We start from the raw sequence: 11,899 nt of genomic DNA, 5'->3' as shown, positions 1-11,899 counted from the left end.
CTCTCTCTCTCTCTCTCTCTCTCTCTCTCTCTCTCTCTCTCTCTCTCTCTCTCTCTCTCTCTCTCTCTCTCTCTCTCTCTCTCTCTCTCTCTCTCTCTCTCTCTCTCTCTCTCTCTCTCTCTCTCTCTCTCTCTCTCTCTCTCTCTCTCTCTCTCTCTCTCTCTCTCTCTCTCTCTCTCTCTCTCTCTCTCTCTCTCTCTCTCTCTCTCTCTCTCTCTCTCTCTCTCTCTCTCTCTCTCTCTCTCTCTCATCCAGTTACTGGTGCTTTTGTGTTGTAATTATGACCCATTCAGTATGAAGTTGGTGACTGGAGGGTTGCTGGCATCACATCTAAGGTGCCTCCCACTGCCGTTGTGCCTTTGAGCAAGGCACTTAAGTTAACCCCTAATTGCTCAACCCTTGGTACTCCCTTCATTACACTGAGATGAAATCAGTGGTTAGCGTAGTAGTAATGACTTCATGGCCTACAGCAGATCCAACCACAACCAGTCAGTTACTGTTGACCTGTGTAGCCCTGCGATGACCTTTCACCTCTACATGATGAGCTCCAGACCACGACAAGCCCCAGACTCCTCTACCATCCAAGTCTGCAGTCACTCATACAAAAACATATTCAGCTAGGCTATTTGTCTTATTTGTGAAAGGATTCATAGAGCATCACTCCGGATGACGGGAGGAAATGTTTTTGCATTATTTATCTCTACTCTAAATTCCCTATTTATTTATTCCGTTCAAAAGACGCTTCTTGATCAAATGAGCTGAAGTCACAACGCATGTGTACTGTTGTAGCTGTCTTGTGGCGCTTTTCCACTACCGTACCGTACCGTGTGAGCCCGGTTTGTTTTGCTTACTCCACTGCCAACCGATCCGTAGTATCCGTACTGCGTTTAGCTACCCTTCCTGACTAGGAGCGAAAGGTACTATCCGTGCTAGGCTGTGTGTGACGTGTGACGCTGCAGACCGTTGATTGATCAATGGAAATCGTCACAACATCACCATCCCATGTTTATAGAGTTCACCGCTAACCGCCATTTTTAAATACCACAACAGATTTCGCTCTCGGAAAATGTCATTTACTTTTTCTGTAATTACTTATTAATAAAGATTTGAAAAATTATGATAACCATCTTATTATCTTAGTTTAATGTCATTTCAATGCATTATAAAACTTTTCTTTACAACAAGCAAAACAAAAGCATAACAAAAAAATTGCAAAGATTTTTTGTGCTGTGCCTATGCTAGACCGTTCCTCAGTCCAGCGCGCTTGATCATCCCCCTTCTAAAACGGCCATCCCCCTTTCCATCCCTGTCATTTTATCAGTGAATGTGGTATTACTGCTATTTCAACATTTAGTTTTGCCGTATCGTTTTTGGAGTCGTGTGGTCGGCGATTGGGTGCGTTTTTCGATAACGATGACGCGGACACCCACACATGTATTGTGGTTTACTTAATACTGTTCAGCTGCACTTGAGGTTACATTCAATGCATGACTTGTGCTATATAGGCTAAATACAATTATGAAAGTGGAAAGTAACAGGCACGTAACATCCATATGCTGTATAAATAAAGACTACCAGCAAGACACCGGAGCACTCGTATCAATAACAAACGCGGAGATTGTATGAGCCCCGGCGTCAGTCCAATGGAAGCCTCAAGCACAACCTTTCCGTAGAAATACATCGCTCCCTGTCTAACATTATATATCTAACGTTACATGTTTTAAGGCTGATCTGTGCATGATAGTGCTGCATTTTGACATACTTCTTATTGCATTTTCCCCCGTTGAGCTGTATAGCGGCACTTATTAAAGTGAAGTGCTCTTATGACACTTAACTCCTCCTACTGTCCCGGCTCGCTCCAGGTCTGTTGTGTATAATGGAGAAGCGTTTCTGAAAGTACGGTACGGGTAGGATACAAATGCGTGCCGTGCCGTACCGGTCTGGTCAATGGAAAAGTGCCATTGGTGACACCAGCAGTGAAGTGAAGAGAGCAAGCCTGTCTAGACCCAGCAGAGGCCCTGAGGGGCAGGAGAAGACGCACACGCCCAGGCTGTTCTGTCTGGATCAATAGTCTGGGTGGTATTCCTCCACACCATCCATACAACACGTGTCCTGAAGAACGTGCAGCCTACATACTCTAACCAGATGCAGCCTACATACTCTAACCAGATGCAGCCTACATACTCTAACCAGATGCAGCCTACATACTCTAACCAGATGCAGCCTACATACTCTAACCAGATGCAGCCTACATACTCCAACCAGATGCAGCCTACATACTCCAACCAGATGCACACATCAACACCCCAGCCTCCCAACACCTCAACACACCAACACTCCAACACCACCACACCTCAACACCCCAACACCTCAACAACACCTCAACACCCCAGCCACCCAACACCACCACACCCCAGCCTCGCAACACCTCAACACCCCAACACCCCAGCACCCCAACACCACCACACCCCAGCCTCGCAACACCTCAACACCTCAGCACCTCAACACCCCAGCACCTCAACACTCCAGAACCTCAACACTCCAACACCAGCAGCCTCGCAACACCCCAACACCTCAACACCCCAGCCTCGCAACACCTCAACACCCCAGCCTCGCAACACCCCAGCACCTCAACACCCCAGCACCTCAACACCCCAGCACCTCAACACTCCAGAACCTCAACACCCCAGCATCTCAACACTCCAGAACCTCAACAACCCAGCCCCTCAACATCCCAGCACCTCAACACTCCAACATTTCAGAACCTCAACACCCCAACACCCCAGCCTCGCAACACCTCAACACCCCAGCCTCGCAACACCCCAGCACCTCAACACCTCAACACCAACACCTCAACACCCCAGCACCTCAACACCAACACCTCAACACCCCATCACCTCAACACTCCAACACTTCAGAACCTCAACACCTCAACACTCCAACACTTCAGAACCTCAACACCCCAGCACCTCAACACTCCAACATTTCAGAACCTCAACACTCCAACACCCAGTCAGCACAGTGGAAGAGACACATGGCACACAGGAGCATGTAACTGGCCACAGCCGCATGTCACTGTGCGTGCTTAGGAAACACTCATTATTTTGTTTTACATTTTTGGCAGACGCCTTTATCCAAAGCGAATTATAACAACTACATTTGTCTAAGTAAGTGAATCATCTATCCACCAGTCATCGCAAGAAAAAGTAATATGCCCGGGCCAGGGGCCATTGGCAGTCATAATGCTGGAAGGAAGAATTTTGATTTTTCTTTCACATTTACATTTCCTCAGCACTGAGTCACCCAATGATCAATACTGTAGGCTCTCGTTAATCCACACACACCCTTTTCTTACAGTGCTTATGCTGCAAGATGGTTGACAAAAGTATTTCTGACTTAATTTTCCCTGAAAATAAAGACTCTCAGCTTTCATTTGACACCCAATTTAATAATGCTCTGATGAATTCCTCATGTTGGTCCTCATGGGTCCTTCTACACTGAGACGACCATGCCCTGTCCTCTCTGCTTCCACACAACGGAAGCTTCACTCACTCCAGAGCTCTCCGGAAGGCAGGCCAGGAAACTACATCATGGTGGGGTGGGGGAGGGGAGGGGTAGTAGAGGCACATAGACAGGGAGAGGACAGAAGGAAAGAGAGAGAGAGGGGGTGGGGGTTGATGATGTCACTGTGGGTATTTTATGTGACCTCACTTAACCACTGGCTTGGCTGGTCTCAGAGTGGGAGCACATTTCTAGAAATGAGCCAAGCCTATTACAGGCAACAGTGTTCTACCACCTCTATACTAGGACTGTGTGTGTATGTATCTGTGTGTGTGTGTGTGTGTGTGTGTGTGTGTCTTCTTCCAGTGGAAGCTGTTAATGACAGAGGCAGGCGGAGTTCACCTACAGCCTAGTTCACATCTAGGAGTCGCCATGGCAACACAACGCCATGGGTCAGTTTTAGAACGTTTAGAACGTTGCAGAGAGAAAAAAAGAACTACTTGCGACCAACTACTACCGGCAACTACTTGCGACCGAACCAAAGATCCGTGACGAGACACAGACGACCGTTTCCATAACAACAACGCAAGTTGTGTTTACCCTGCAAGACGGGTGACAGAGAAGGTGACATGCTGGCAGTAGCACTGATCAATAAACTGCAAAAGACGCCATGCTAGGAAACGGAGGATATGGACCGTTTTTGACATGAGTATGTAGGCTAACTTAGGCTAGCTAGCTAACTTGCCTCTCATTTGCAACGCGAATGCATTAGCTGTCAAGGCTAACGCGCTCACACACACTAGACGAAAACATAAACACACACCACTGCACTCATATTCAGAGTCCATTGTCACTCCATTGTCATGACAGACCTAAAAGTTGAATAAAGCCAGCTCCCTATAAACTTTGCTAGCACACGTGATCAAAACACGTTGCATGCTGGAAAGAATAGGCAACTAGCGAAGGCGAGCAATGAGGTAACACATAGGTGACGCGGTCTGGTGAAATGAGCAACCAGAAGGCAAAGGCAGCTTTATACATGTGCTTAAACTACAGATTGTAAGCTTTCAAATGATGTCATACATTGAAATCTGAGTGTAACATAAAAATGTAACATGACAGGCGTATTTGAATGTTGGTACACCTCAAACACTGAACATGAGTCTGAGAACATTGAGTCTCAACCCTCCGATTCCTGGGGGTGCACATACAGGATGACCTGTCCTGGAAGACCAACACAGCAGCCATCATCAAGAAGGCACAACAGCGGCTCTACTTCCTGAGAGTCCTCAGGAAAAACCACATCAGCCAGGACATGCTTGTGACCTTCTACCGCTGCGCAGTGGAGGGCATCCTCACCTACTGCATCTGCGTGTGGTTCTCCAGCTGCACAGCCGCAGAGAGGAATGCGCTACAGAGAGTCGTGAGATCGGCCCAGAAGATCACCGGCGCCCCCCTCCCCTCTCTGGAAGAGCTGTACAACACACGCTGCCTCAGGAAGGCCTCCAAGATCTCCAGAGACCCATCCCACCCTGGGAACGAACACTTTGCTCGGCTGCCCTCGGACAGGCGGTTCAGGACCATGTTCGCAAGGACAAACAGACTGAAGCTCAGCTTCTACCCCAGGGCCATTCAGGCCCTGAATACAGCAAAGACCTAGGTTCTAGGCCCTGGACAATCTAGACATTTGATGGCAGCTACTAGATTGAAATCAAGTGCAATACTGAAACACAACTCACTGTGAACATTTCAAACCTGCAAACTGCGACACTTTAAATGAATGTGCAATAACACTATGTGCAATATGACAACCCTCGGGTACATAAGGTTCAGAGATAGGAAATGTTAGAATAGGTATAGTAGGGGTGGGCATCAATGATCGACGATCGATCATTGATCGATAAGGATCTTGGTCGATCACCAAATATTTTGCTCGATAATCGTAATTTTTTAAAATTTTTAATTTATTTATTTTTTATAATAATAATAATGGAAATTAGTTTGTCCACGTGTCACCAGATTGCGTTCGTCTCTCACCCCTGAACATGTTAACATGATCATCTTTCTGAACAAGAACCAGTAGGCCTGCCGCCTACAGTCTCTCGCTGGAGTTTAAATTTAAGTTAAGCTGGACGCTCTTAAGGACACTAACGTTTTCAGTCATCCTCCTATTTGTGAGTAACTGTTTTTTTACTGCTCCTATGGTGAGTTACTTATTTTCTATATTTTTATTTATAACGTAAAATGTGTTTTTAAGTTAAACAATTTATGCTACTCACTGCCTTGTTTAAGAGGATTGTTATCTGACTGTAGTGTCTAGTTTGAATGTGAATGAATGAATGTGTGCAATAGCAACACAAATAAAGTTTTTTCCCAGAGGAAAAAAAAAAACTTTTTTTAATGAAAAGAAAAGCTTAGCGATTAATCGATAATTGATCGTTAATTCTTGCGATTATCGAAAAAGAAATTTTGATCGTTTGCCCAGTCCTAAGGTATAGCATAGCATAGAGTACAGTACCGTGTTTATTTGTATAGTATAGTATAGTGGACAGGGTACATAGCCTTTATTTATGTAAACCAGCTCTTTTCCCTTCTTGTTTTTAGTTTTCTTTCCTAGCACCAGGGGAGCCCCCCCTCCCAAATTTCGTTGTTTGGTACCTGTACTATATCAATGACAATAAAGACCATTCATTCATTCATGAATGGGAGAAAAAGTGACTCTCAGGGTTGCCAGATCGGATTGACAATTTATAGCCTAACCAGTTCATAACTGCTACAGTAGCCCATTCGGCGGTAACCCGCCCCATCTGGCAACCCTGGTGACTCTAAACGCAGCCACAGCTACGAACGCTGCTAACAGCTAGCGGATAACAAAACACATCGCTACGAAGGTCTAAACTGTATTTTAATAACATAACATGCTGAGAGAACATCAACATGCTAAAAACACATAACTACACATAACTAGATGAACACATAGTTCTTGCTTTTGAACACGACCTAAAACTAAAGTATGTTTACAAGTCAAGTCTCTCCTACCGGTAGCCTCCGGCAAACAAGAATAGTGAATCCAATCCACACAAATTATAAGTATTTAGTGATCGTTAAACTGTTGTTTATTATATCGAGTGGGTACTTAAAAACTTCAAGTTGGTGTTATGAAAAAAAATGAAAACTAGATATTGTTGACACAATAAGTTTCACTTTCACTTTTTGACCCATTCGAGTGAGCGGGTTGTTCGCAAGTTCACCAGACCGCGTCACCGCCAGTGCCTTGGATTCAGTGTTTGAATGCATTACTTGAATGTTTGAATACATTACTTGAGAAGTTACAAGGCCACTTTACCTAACTAGTTTGCAGTGTAGCTTTATATTCATTCCATTCAATGTTCACACAAATGTAGCTGTGTTGTACCATTAGATTCTATCAAAGATGTACCCTTTTCTGGGTGAGAGTTTCAAGAGTCTTAACTACCTGTCTCCAAATGTTTAGCTAACTTTTCATCTTTCTCAGCAAAAGCATGTAGGCCTAATAGAAGAGTTTGCACTCTCATCGTTACCATGAAATGCTAATTCCTGTTTGGCTCAGAAACGGGTCATATCAATAAGGTCCACTCCGCTTCTTGGCAACAGATGACGCTGGTCTGTGCGATTTCCTGATTGGCTGAAGAGAAATAGCAGACGTTCACATTTGGACATTCTGCTGAGACTTGACAAGAACATCCCCTCAGCACTGCAGGAGTGTCTATGAGGCTGCTCATGCTAGCAGAGACAGCTTTCGTCAACGGGGGACCTTGCCTGAACCTGCTTCAACACTTTGCGAGAGCACCGCTGAAAAATGTGCTAAAAACACAAAAAACACTGCTTTAATGACACTATGGCAGGACAAATTAGACTATGGCAGTCTCGTCTATGTATGGGAAACACTGCACACACTAGGGCTGCAACAACGAATCGATTAAATCGATAATAATCGATAACGAAATTCGTTGGCGACGAATGCCATTATCGATTCGTCGTTTTTTTTTTTTTTTTACTTTTTTTTTTTTTTTCGGGTTTTGTTTCCATAACAAACCTACTTCCTGTTGACGCACGCCACGCTGTCTTGCGGCCGGTGTAGGCATCGCGAATCATAGCGAATCATAGCGCTACCTATGGCCGGAAAGGGTAGAACCTATGACTGTCCTATGACTGTCTGCTGTCAGGACATGCTAGTGAGTTAGCTAGCAGGGTTAGCTCGCTGCTGCCGCTAGCTGACTGTCACTACGCTGCTCGTCCAGCTGTAGTCTGCGTAGCTGTGCTGAGAACCAGAGCACTAACTATGTATCTATAGAGGAGGGTTACAGCTAACTTCCTATTGTTTTATTATATAAGTCCTGCTGGGCTCAGCCCTTCCATGGTCTCCTGCTCTCCATGCAAATGCAGAGTGAGGCACTGACTCTGTCGCCTAGCCTATTGTATGGAGTGAGAGGACACATTGCATTGTTTTGGAGCATATCTGTTATATAAAAACATTAGTGTCTTGTCTGTAGCCTATATTGCACTTTGGGTTACTGACCTTTACATTAAGCAAAGTTATTACCTAAAACAATGCATGTATTGAGCTAGAGTTCAACTACTTTATTGAAACAATCTACCGCCATAGTCCATGGCCTGTTGTTAAACCTATTTGATGTAGCAAAGCCTTTTTTATTTATATTATTTTTTATTTTTTATTAATACTTATTCATTTTGCACATGTATATGTATAGGCCTGGCTGATTTAGAAAACATAAAATACAATTTGCAAAACAAAAAAAAAAAAACAAAAAAAAATTTTTTTTTTAAATCTTTTCCCCCCGCTTTTTGTGTATCCGATTTATCGGTTAATCGATAAGATAATCGTCAGATTAATCGATTATCAAAATAATCGTTAGTTGCAGCCCTAGCACACACTGACCTGGCTCATCTTCACTATTCAGCAGGTGTGATTTCCACACAACAGCTGCCCCCCCATCTGCCCCTCCTTACTATGGGGAGGCGGGGAGAGGAGAGGAGACGAGACGAGACGAGAGGAGAGGAGAGGAGAAGAGGGGAGGGGAGGGGAGGGGAGGGGAGGGGAGGGGAGAGGAGAAGAGGGGAGGGGAGGAGAAGAGGGGAGAGGAGAAGAGGGGAGGGGAGGGGAGAGGAGAGGAGGGGAGGGGAGAGGAGAGGAGAAAAGGGGAGGAGGGGAGGGGAGGGGAGGAGAGGAGGGGAGGGGAGAGGAGAAAAGGGGAGGAGGGGAGAGGAGAGGAGGGGAGGGGAGGGGAGAGGAGAAAAGGGGAGGAGGGGAGAGGAGAGGAGAGGAGAGGAGGGAAGAGGAGGACGTGCAGCTGCTCACTCACAGAACCACATAGCAAGGAAGGTAATGCTTAATGAAAGAGTGTGTGTCTGTGTGTGTACTTGTAGAGGCTGTGAAATGATGACAGCAGGAGTCACAAGGGTCCCGAAGCCAGCTGTTGAGTAATGGAAGAGTTCAAAAAAGAGAGAGAGCTTATAGCAGGGGTATGGGGTGGTGATAAGATTGGTAAAGGGATGCTGTTTTTCCTGGCTTGGCCTTGACCGTGGTTGTAGTTTTTAGACAGGCCTACAACACCGTGGCCTTAGATACAGAGAAGTCATATGATAATAAGTCATATTATGGGCCATAAGGGCCCATTTATTCTGGAAATATGTGACATGTGACCCTCCAATCCAGCTCATATTATGACAGAATCTCTCTCTGAAGACTTTTGTATGACTGTATGATATGACTTCAGTATCTATGGAAGCAAAATATGTAGCAAAAAACTTTCTGGGCTGATCAACTAGAACCAAGGTCAGGGCCAAACCAGGAAGGACATGTTTGTGGGCGGAGCTTCCCTTTAACAAACCAGGAAGAGCATGTTTGTGGGGTGGAGCCTCCCTTTAACAAACCAGGAAGAACATGTTTTAGGGGCGGAGCCTAACCCTTTAACAAAGCACGACTCAAGCCATTTCCTCAAAGTATAAACGGGCAGAAACGATGCGTGGAGAATGATGGAACATCAGAGTTAGCATTCACTTCCCTTTACGGAAGTGTGTGTGTGTGCACGCGTATTAAAAAATGCATAGCCTAATTAAAAAGCAACGTTAAGAGAATCACATTAAGAACGACTTCGTAAGTGGCTTGCATCCCTAAAGGCACTACACACACACACACACACACACACACACACACACACACACACACATACCAAAAGCCTGAAATAAATCAGCTGTTGCCATCATAGCTCAGATGTGAAACTCACACACGGTGAGTCTTCTGAAAATAATCTGCCCAAGGTGTATAGTTAAGAGAGCGCAGAGGAAGCTATTACCATAACCATGACTCTCTCTCTCTCTCACTCACTCACTCACTCACTCACACACACACACACACACACACACACGTTATAAATGGTTGAAGACACAGGCTACTGTTTCATACGGGCCTAAACTCAATGACACACTGAATTAGGCCAGTAGGCTACATTACTTATTATTATATTTAAAATACTTGACAGAAATAGTGCTTCTATCGCCTCTCTCTGGACAGGGGCAGGAGACGTGTCTTAGTACAGCTCAGCTGTCTGTCCACCACAAACACACAAGCCACAGATGCCTGGCAACACAATACAACAATGATAGCGTAAAAAAAAAAGACACAAGAATGAAGAGCTTCCATTCGACGGCATGCACGTGAGCTCCTGCAAAGAGCTTTTCAGCGTCGAGGCTGCGACCACTCAAAATCTGCTCATACCCCCCCCCTCTCCAAACTTGAGGACGACAACCGAAGCGTGCGTCTTATCTGCTGTTCGACCTGCTAGAGTGGAACGCCAGGCCTACTGTAGTAGTGTGCTGTGTAGTAGTGTCATATGTGAGAAGAGCCATTACAAAACAGGAAATAGTTATGTGCTGAGTGAATTATTTATGCTCTGTTGGGATGTGCTGCCTCATACTGGGCCGGCTGGAACCAGGAGGAGAGGAGAGGGCTCTAGTCAGAACCAGGAGAGGAGAGGGCTCTAGTCAGAACCAGGAGGAGAGGGCTCTAGTCAGAACCAGGAGGAGAGGGCTCTAGTCAGAACTAGGAGGAGAGGGCTTTAGTCAGAACCAGGAGGAGAGGGCTCTAGTCAGAACCAGGAGGAGCGGGGCTCTAGTCAGAACCAGGAGGAGCGGGGCCCGGTCAGTGGTGGCGTTCCTGGTTTTTCCTGGTGCAGGACCGTGCTGCAGAACAATGAGGCACAGGAAAGGCCCTCTGGAGGGACGGGAAGCCAGATTGTGTTAAAGGAGCACGGTGACTTCCGAGCACACACCCTTGCGAGCGCCCACGCCCTGTGAGAGTGACCACCACCACCCTGGGAGAGTGACCACCGCCCTGGGAGAGTGGCCACCACCCTGTGAGAGTGACCACCACCACCCTGTGAGAGTGAACACCACCACCCTGGGAGAGTGACCACCACCACTAGGGCTGGGCAAACGATCAAAATTTCTTTTTCGATAATCGCAAGAATTAACGATCAATTATTGATTAATCGATAAGCTTTTTTTTCATTAAAAATAAAAATAAAAAGTTTTTTTTTCATTAAAAAATAAAGTTGTTTTTTTTCCCCTTGGGGAAAAAACTTTATTTGTGTTGCTATTGCACACATTCATTCATTCACATTCAAACTAGACACTACAGTCAGATAACAATCCTCGTAAACAAGGCAGTGAGTAGCTTAAATTGTTTAACTTAAAAACCACATTTTACGTTATAAATACAAATATAGAAAATAAGTAACTCACCATAGGAGCAGTAAAAAAACAGTTACTCACAAATAGGAGGATGACTGAAAACGTTAGTGTCCTTAAGAGCGTCCAGCTTAACTTAAATTTAAACTCCAGCGAGAGACTGTAGGCGGCAGGCCTACTGCTTCTTGTTCAGAAAGATGATCATGTTAACATGTTCAGGGGTGAGAGACGAACGCAATCTGGTAAAACGTGGACAAACTAATTTCCATTATTATTATTATTATTTTTAAAAAAAACGATCGTCGATCATTGATGCCCACCCCTAACCACCACCCTGTGAGAGTGACCACCACCACCCTGTGAGAGTGACCACCACCACCCTGTGAGAGTGACCACCACCCTGGGAGAGTGACCACCACCCTGGGAGAGTGACCACCACCCTGGGAGAGTGACCACCACCACCCTGTGAGAGTGACCACCACTAGGGCTGAGTTAAAAAATAAAAATAATCCTGATTCAAAAATGACAAAATCAATCTTAATTTCCTGAGATCTTTTATGCCTTTTCCTGCTTGCAGCTTCAACCCAACGAGATCTAAAAACATGACGACAGAGAAGAGCTGGACAATAGCAAAGCCATATAAGCCATG

The 11,899-nt window shown here is 45.4% G+C and overlaps 1 protein-coding gene across 1 annotated transcript in view; it reads right to left on the bottom strand.

Annotated features, from left to right (window-relative positions):
* Nucleotides 1-11,899, bottom strand: part of rapgef1b (Rap guanine nucleotide exchange factor (GEF) 1b) — a gene marked incomplete at its 3' end in the record, with an annotated part of 74,925 nt that overhangs the window by 34,533 nt on the left and 28,493 nt on the right. The gene's annotated exons all lie outside the window — the stretch shown is intronic.

This window comes from Nansenia antarctica, assembly GCF_963989245.1.
Source record: "Nansenia antarctica genome assembly, chromosome: 4".
NCBI classification, from domain to species: Eukaryota; Metazoa; Chordata; class Actinopteri; order Argentiniformes; family Microstomatidae; genus Nansenia; species Nansenia antarctica.
The sequence above is the reverse complement of the archived record's forward strand: the minus strand, read 5'-3'. Positions and strand labels throughout refer to the sequence as shown.